The following is an 8,645-nucleotide window of genomic DNA, read 5'->3' as shown; positions in this document are numbered from 1 at the left end:
TAAAACTGAACTGCCAAAATATTTGCTCAGGTGGAATAGTATTTCTCCTAATTTTTAATGATGGAAACACAAAACTTTTATTTATTGCAATACATAATGACGGACAAGTATCAAAGCTAGATCACTGAATCCATTTACTTCTCTAACTCACTATATCATTGCCACTTAAGTGCTCAATAGACATTTATTTGAGTCTTCTCTTATAACCAAGAATATGGCAGATGTGTAAAATATTTAACTTTAAAACATATTAAGCTATCTAATAATATAGAAATATTATATTATATTATGTGTGTAAAACATGTGATTGGGAAGGGTTTTCTAAGTATAAATCAAAGTAGAAGCTACAAATTAAAGGTTAAGAGATTTCAATATATAATTTTCTAATAAGAAAAGCTTTGCTGTTTTTTATATATAGAAAAATGATAAATGACAAATGCTAACATGGAAAAAATCCCTTACTATATACACAAAAAGAAAACATTCTTAATATATATTTATTTACTGTATTTAATTTTAAAATTATAAATCTGGCAGAAAAATGAGCTACAAACAAAAAGGAAATTCATCAACACAGGAGAATCATATGTCAAGAATGTGGAAAAAACCAAACTCTTTTCTAGTAAAAAATATACATATATCACCTTAAAAATCTGCACAGAAAAAAATCAACAGAGTGAAAAGGCAACTTACGGAACAGAATGGGAAAAAATTGTCAGTTATACCTCAGACAGAGGAGGAATATCTAGAATATAGAGACTTGCAGAAAATTAACTTCCCCCCAAATAAAAGACCCAATCCAAAAGTGGGCAAACAAAATGAATTCACATTTCACAAAAGAAGAAGTACAAGTGGACAATAAATACATGGAGAAATATTCAACATCACTGGCCATTAGAGAAATGCAAATTAAAGCAAGACTGATATTTCATCTCACTCCAGAAAGTATGGCTGGCATCAAGCAGTTAATCAATAACAAATGCTGATAAGGCTGCTGGGAAAAAGGAACCATTTTACGTTGTCAGTAGAAATGTAAACTAGTAAAACCACTGTGAAAATAAGTGTGGGGATTCCTCAAAAAACCAAAACTAGAAATTCCATTTGACCCAACTATTCCCCTTTCAGGTATCTTCCCAAAATATCTAAAGGCATCATATTTCAGTGATACTTGCATACCCGTGTTTATAGCAGCACAACTCATAATAACTAAATCTTGAAAGTGTCCAACATGCCCATAATAGATGAATGGGGAGAGAAAATGTATTTACACACATTGGAGTACTACTCTGCCATAAGAAAGATAAACTTGAGTCATCTGAAGGAAAATGGAGGCATCTTGAGATCATAATGCTACCTGAAGTAAATTAGACACACAAGCTTAAATATAGTATGGTTTCTATTATATGAGAAATCCAAATCATAAATAAAGGACAAAATAAAAGATAGATAACAGGAAAATAGGAAGGTAGATCTTTCTAAAAAAAAGGAAGGAGATCAAGAGATAGAGGGAGGCAAGAGGGAAGGGAGAGAAAAGGGATGAAAAAAAGAATTAAGATGAACTATACACATGTACCAACTCCACACAAGGAAGGTAAACCGTATGTACTGCAAACATGTAGAGCAGTAATAAAAATTTATAAGATAAAGCTTGCCACAAAAATTAATTTATATTTTTCACTTAGGAAATTGGAAAAGATAGTGCTATACTATGTACTCTGTGTTTCCAAGGGTAATCAGAAATGAGTTATTTTATAAACTGCAGTTAAATATTGCAAATTAAAAGTGGTAAAATCTAACAAGAAATGTAAGTGGCTAACTTCTGTTACTTACAAATTATTTTTCTATAATTTAGCACTATCACATAAGTATATGTATATGGTATATTATGTAAGCAACTTTGTGCTGGATATACTACATATCACATATGTATCAGAGAGGCTGGGTGTGGTGGTGTATACCTGCAGTTCCACACTCAGGAGGCTGACCCAGGAGGATCATCAAGAGTTCAAGGGTAGCCTGGGCTACATGATGAGACCTTGACTCATATAATGGAAGACAAAATAAAAGAAATAAAAGAAAAACATTTATATATATATATATATATATATATATATATATATATATATATGAAGAAGAGACATACATAGAGAAAGATGAGGTGGAGATAGGGAGAAATGGACAAAAATATTTATAACAATATAAAATATGATGCCAAATTTTGGAAGATACTAAATATCCAATAAAGTGAGTTAAATGGTTTATGATACTGAATATTATTTAAAAGTATACAACAATTAATGAAGTCTAGGGAAAGACTAATGTGTGTAATGACAAAAAAATTCATGATACATTTTAATTGGAAAAAGAAGTTAAATATAAAACACATAGAAAAATAAAGCATGTGAATAGTTTGGCTTAATTTCTACCATAGCCATACCAATACAGCTATTGATTATTCTTAAATAGTAGACATTTTTTCCTTCATTTTCATTGTTTTACTTTCCACAATACTGAATATGTATTACTATGATAAAATGTCATTTAAGTACACACAAAACACACACACACACACAGAAATCTATGAAATTGAGATTTGGAATAGGAATACATGTTTCAGAAATATCTTCTAATACTTTTAATATCTGTATTTTATCCCCCAGAATATTCTTGTTTAGGATAGAGTCTTTTCTTTGATCTCTCCCTGGAGCTTCATGATGTATCTGTATTACCTATGAGCAAAACTCAGCATGTGACTCTGAAAAAGAACATTATGCCTGCTTCCAAGGCAGTATGTGGGTATGTGTTGCATGAGGAAAGAGAAGTATCATAAATGATGAGAGAATCCTGGATAAACAGGGGTTATTGTTGACTTCCCATATTCTGCCAAATATGATGCATGTGGCTGAACTATTTCTAGGAGCTTCCATTGTGGGCAGCTCCATGAGAAGATATCCTAAACCAACGATAAAAGAAAGGAGAAAAAGCAGACAGTAGTCTATGTTCAGTTAGCTCTCTTCCAAGAACCAAAAGGCACATGAGGATTATTTGGCAAGCTTATGCTAAAAATACTCCACATGCTTCAGCCTTTCCTGCTGTGCTCTGAATAAAGCCATGGCTGGTACTCTGAAATCCATCACAACACCTCGCCTTGGCAGCACTTGCCAGGAAATTCAAGAGGTAGCAGCTGCCTTAGGCAACCCGGTGGCTGCCACCTTCCTGGACCGAAAAGCAAATCTGGGACCCATTATGGCTCTGTGTGAGTGAGCAGAAGGGTCTGAAATGGAGGAGGGCTGTCCAGAGTCAGAAAATATTTGCCAGCTGAGAAGCTGGATCCTCGCTCTCAGAGCTTTCTTTCTGTTCCATCAAAATCTTTGGGGGTTGCCTCCCCTGGATGTGCAGATTGCCAAGCAAAATTGGAATTAGGCACAGAGTGAAGGAAAACTCAGATGCTTGATTTTGCTTCGAGGCAAACATATGCCTATTTAAAACTTAGTTTCTTCTGTGGATTTATTTTAAAAGCTGTTGTGTATTTGACTACTTTTTACAGGGGGGCTGAGTTCCAGCTCTTGTTCCATACTGGTTTTTGTCTCATTTTGGGTGAGGAAAAACTCATGTGCAGACTAACAGCCTTTAATTTGAAGGCTATGAGGGTAGATAGTGTCACAGGAACACTTCCCTGCATGAGCAAGAAGACACTCATTTTGTGCTGCAAATTTGCACACAGGCTCCCTAGGTAAGAGTTCTACCTCCTCAACTATGACCTTTGTGCCTTCATCCAGAACACTTCCCAGCCCCAGGACAAATTCTGAGAACAGGTTTGCTATTCAGTGAATTACTTTCTTTCTCCTTGGTACTTGGCGTGAGCTCTAGGAGGTTCATAAATTTTATCTCTGCTGATGGGTTGCTTAATACTCCAGCCACTGCGTGAGAAGTTGAAGATTTATGGCTAAGAAAGTACCAGATGCTTTCCTGCAGAGTGGTCAGGGGCTTTGTTTAAATCATCACAGGTATAGAGAGGGAGAGAAAGGGGGGTGTGAATAAAATTTCAAAAAATTTTGAAAAGAAATCCTAAAGGAAATATTCTGCGACTTTCTGGATTCCAAATGATCATAGGAGGCTAGGTTAATTGCCATCCTGAGGATCATGGGGGACTAGGTTTGGCCACACAATTTCTTGAAGTTCCTTCCATCTTTAAGATTCATTTCACCAAAGAATTTCTTAGATATAGCACTTTGTGTTTTATGCTCACCTTAGCCTTGAGAAATTTTGGGCAAAAAGAAAGAAATTAACTATAGGTTGGAAGAAATTCTGTATCCAACTGCATATCCTGCATTTAATTTTGTCCTTTGTGTAGCTTCATTGTTAAGTGATGCCCACATTGATCTCTCCTGTCTCTAAACAAATCCACAGGAAAAGTAAGAACCAATGGAGTTCCATCTCTGACCAAAGGGTCTACTCTGGGCAGAGTCTAAACAAGAAAGCTCAACAGCTCCTAGACCTCCAAATTGCTGGAAAGATGCCCCTGCTGCCTTGTAACTGAAATGTATTGACTCTGTTTGTCAAGTTGGCAGGATTGCTGTAGCGTGCTCTTTGAGTTTCTGTGAGAACAGCAGAGAGCTAGGTACAACAAAGAAAATGCTATGTTTGATTAATGCACAAGATACTGCACCATCATTCTGCCAAAGCCTCATTTCAAGAGTCAGCACTGTACATTTGTAGGGAGGAAATATCCTCAGTACAGCTATCCTCTTTGTAACTTGTCATACAAAAGAATCAACAAATTCCATGACTGTCAGGAAGGCTGTGAGCGAAGATAATTACTCTCCTTTGCACTCGCCTCAGGTTCTGCCATCATTGTGTTGCAAGAAGGTCTAAATATTGTGATTTACTCACGTGGAAGTATGTCTTTTTAAAATGATTCCCTTTTATACTCACCTGAAGGCTTGGATATTTCAGCAGTGGCTAAGGTGCAGTGAGAGCATCAAAGAAAAAACCTTCATGTCAGAAAGGTCCTAAAATCAAGTTTGGGTACTTTGGGGGGGTCTTCAAGGAGAGTTTAGCTTAGTATTATTGCACTGATACAATCATGTTTATCCCTATTTGTTTTCTGACTAAAGAAGATGGATTAAGTGAGATGCTGGGGTTCAAAGTCAGAGGAAGGATGATAGCAGCCTTCATGACAATGAGAAGTAATAGAGGAGCTAGGAAATGGCCCAAAGTCACCCATTCTGTTTTTCTGTAATAGAAAAATGAGGGAAAGTGCATGGAAGTTGAAATCTGTGAGGTTTGGAGACTGCAGACTGAGCAGATCCCAAAAGACAAAGGACTAATGAACTCTAGGTAACTTAATTTGCAATAGAAACTACTGGACATAGGAAGTAGACAAGGACTGAGAAATTACTGGGTCTGATTCCGTCTCTGTTACTTATTTTAAGGAGAATGGGGTTTCTCTTTCTGTTCTTTCTTTATGGAACTCAAAAGGCCCAAATCTGATATCTAATTTATGTTTCCAACAAATGTAGGATATTGAAGGGATATAAAGTTCTGGATTTGTCTTCCAAGCTCATACTTTTGAAATGGGGCATCAAGGTGTCTCTTTGGAGGCTATCCCAGTATTTGGTTTGTTTATTTGTGTGGTTGACTTAAATTCCTGACATGCACAGACATTAAAAAAATAGAGGTTTTACTTGTTTTGCTCTCTGTTTTACAACAGGAAGTCTCAATCTAAACACGATTGCAAAAGAATAAATCTTGGTAATCTCAATGTTAGTGTACCACAGAAACTGCCACTCTGCCAACACAAATAACCACTTAAGCCCCTGTATCTAGTAAGGGGAAAATATCTAGTAAGATAAACAACAAGAAAGAGATAAATGTGTCAGAAAAGTCTAGGGCCTTCTATGCTCTAACCAGTTATCTTGGCTTTCTTCAGAAAGTTCCCCAGCCCAGGATTCCTGCTGGCTACCAGGACCAAAGCCTGCTCAGTACAAGTCAGCTTGGCTTAGTGGTACCATACTGGCTATATCCCATCAATTGAAAATGCAATCTACAGATGCGCATGCTATAACATCATGAAGCAAATGCACAAAGGGCAAATGTCACATAGCAAAAACACACTGAGTAGTCATATATACAACACCGGCCCCTCACTTTGGATCAGAAGCAACTCAACTTATTTCATAAAAGGACCACACCCCTCCCATCTAGTCTGAGTGTGTGTGTGTGTGTGTGTGTGTGTGTCTACAGACTTATTTACCAAAGATAAGTATAAGTAGTCTTTTCTTACTGATAACTATTGGACAAATCAGGAAGATTGTATAAGAAATATAATACATGAACTTAAACTACTAAAATAAATAAAATTTTAGAGATGGAGAAAAAAAAAGAGCAAAGGGGAGGAGACCAGACAAAAGAGGAGGAGGGGAAAGGAATGAAGTTTAGGTACTTGTATTAGTCAACTCCGCTGTTGTGGGGAGAAAATACCTGGCATATGCAACCTAAGGAGAAAATATTTATTTTGGTTCATGGTTTCAGAGATTTCAGTCTATGAATGGCTAGAAAGAGAGAGAGAGAGAAAGAGAGAGAGAGAGAGAGAGAGAGAGAGAGAGAGAGAGAGAGAGAGAGAGAGAATTTCCTAATAGCACATTCGGTGATGAAGTTAACACATCCATGACCAAATTACCTTCCAAAAGCTCCACCTCTAAAAACATGGGAATTCTGGAGACATTTTAGATCTAAACCATAACATTACCAGAAATTGAAAAGCAAGCAGGACTTCCAAATAGGAAATCAACTTGGCTGGACTGGAATACTGAGTAAAGTGTGTGAGATTTGATAGCTGTACTGCTAGCAGAGGACAGAAAGTTTATGCTAAAGGGACAAAGTGTACTAACAGAAGGGTGATTTCTGAAAAATAAAAAGTAGTGATTGGTAAAGATATTGTGAGAGAAGTTAGTGTGTTAAATAACCACTTTGTCATAGTGGATACTGGCTTAGTATCTGAAGAGAATGATCTACAAAGTATGGCAACACAACAATATTACCTCAAAACCCCATCATTCTATAATGTTTATTCCTCAGGATTTTCTTCCAGATCAGAATTTCCAAAAGTAAGTTATATGAATCTAGCATTTGACAGAAAAAATGCCGTGTTATGAATTAAAAGGTGCTACATAAAAAAGTGGATAAATAATTTTAGTTTAAACAAAGATAAATAGATCTTTACTATGTTTATATATTTTATAATTTCTCAAGTGTAAATCAAAGTCTTAGGGAAAAATAAATGCAATATATATTTTCCCAGCGTATAAATCATATAACACAGCACTAGGCACTCACTATAGGCTGTGGCTGGGGGGAGGGTGTTGTGATCATCTCGTGTGTGTAATGGTGTAGTTGTGTTGCATCGGCGTGCACACATATGTAAGCATCGGTTTACTTTAATCTTTGTCGGTTATTAAGAGAAAAAACAATTCAGTATGTAAGTGGATCTGACTTGAATGCAAAGTAAGATACTTTTCTCACAAATTTTCAAGATTTTACTAAATAAATGTATCTGCATATTGATTTGATTCTAATGTAAGAAGCATAGCTTTCAGTTATAAGTCATAGGACAAAATATGAGAATTTATAGCTATTGGCTATGATTGAATTTGAAAGGTAAAGTATATATTATGAAATAGAAAGTAAAACTTTATTAAAATTAAGATAAGAAACAAGCATAGTACAATGTAAGATCTTTTAGATTACCTTTTAGTCAAATTCATACCTACATTTTCTTATTCTACTTGTATGCTAGCGATAATTTGTGCTACATATATGCATATATATATATATATATATATCATCATATAAGTCCAGAGTAAATTCAGAAATGAGAGAGAAAAAAGGAAAGAATGAATCAATGATTAAATGAGTCAAGAAAAAAAGAGGGAGACGGAGGAAATGAAGACAGGAAGGAAGGAGAAAGGAAGAAGGAAGAGAAGAAGGAAAGAAGGGAAGAAGGGAAGGAAAATGGGAAAGAGCATGGAAGGGAGGAGAGAAGGGGGAAGGAAGAGGAATAAAGCATAGGAAAAAAGGAGAGGAAGAAAGGAAGGAAAGTAGGAAAAATGTGTTATAGTTGATGAAACAATGAGAGTGGAAAGGAATTCTTGATGTAGTATAAATTGAACAGCTTAACTAATAGGCTCTGATGAGCATTGCAAACTAATAGTGCTCTTCATGTTCCTCAAGATTCCTTCAACTTCAAATTCCAAATCAGCCTGAACAGGGTGTTCTGTAAACAGGTCCATTCTTGCTGACGTTGCTTTTGCATCTTGATTTATCCAGATCAAGAACAAATCAACAAACCATTTCCTCTCCATCTTCTGCATAACATAAGTGGTTTTGTTCCAGAGAGGACCAAGGGTGCTGTCAACTTTACTCTTCCCAACAATGGGTCTTTCCTGAAGATGCTTCAGTTTCACCCCAAGGAGCTCCCTACCCTCAGTGCTCCAAGCCAGTCTACCAAGCCCTGACCAGAGACACAGAGAAAATTGGTAGGAAAACTTGTTAGATATCTATTTTAATTTTGAGAAGTGTTTTAAAGAAACAGGGAACTGTCTAGCATCAAGCAATATCAGAAGCAAGAGGACAAATCACTCAAT

This window comes from Heterocephalus glaber, unplaced genomic scaffold (assembly GCF_053883595.1).
Source record: "Heterocephalus glaber isolate CG9 unplaced genomic scaffold, H.glaber_assembly_v1.0 deba00001461, whole genome shotgun sequence".
NCBI lineage: Eukaryota > Metazoa > Chordata > Mammalia > Rodentia > Bathyergidae > Heterocephalus > Heterocephalus glaber.
This window is presented reverse-complemented; position numbering follows the sequence as displayed.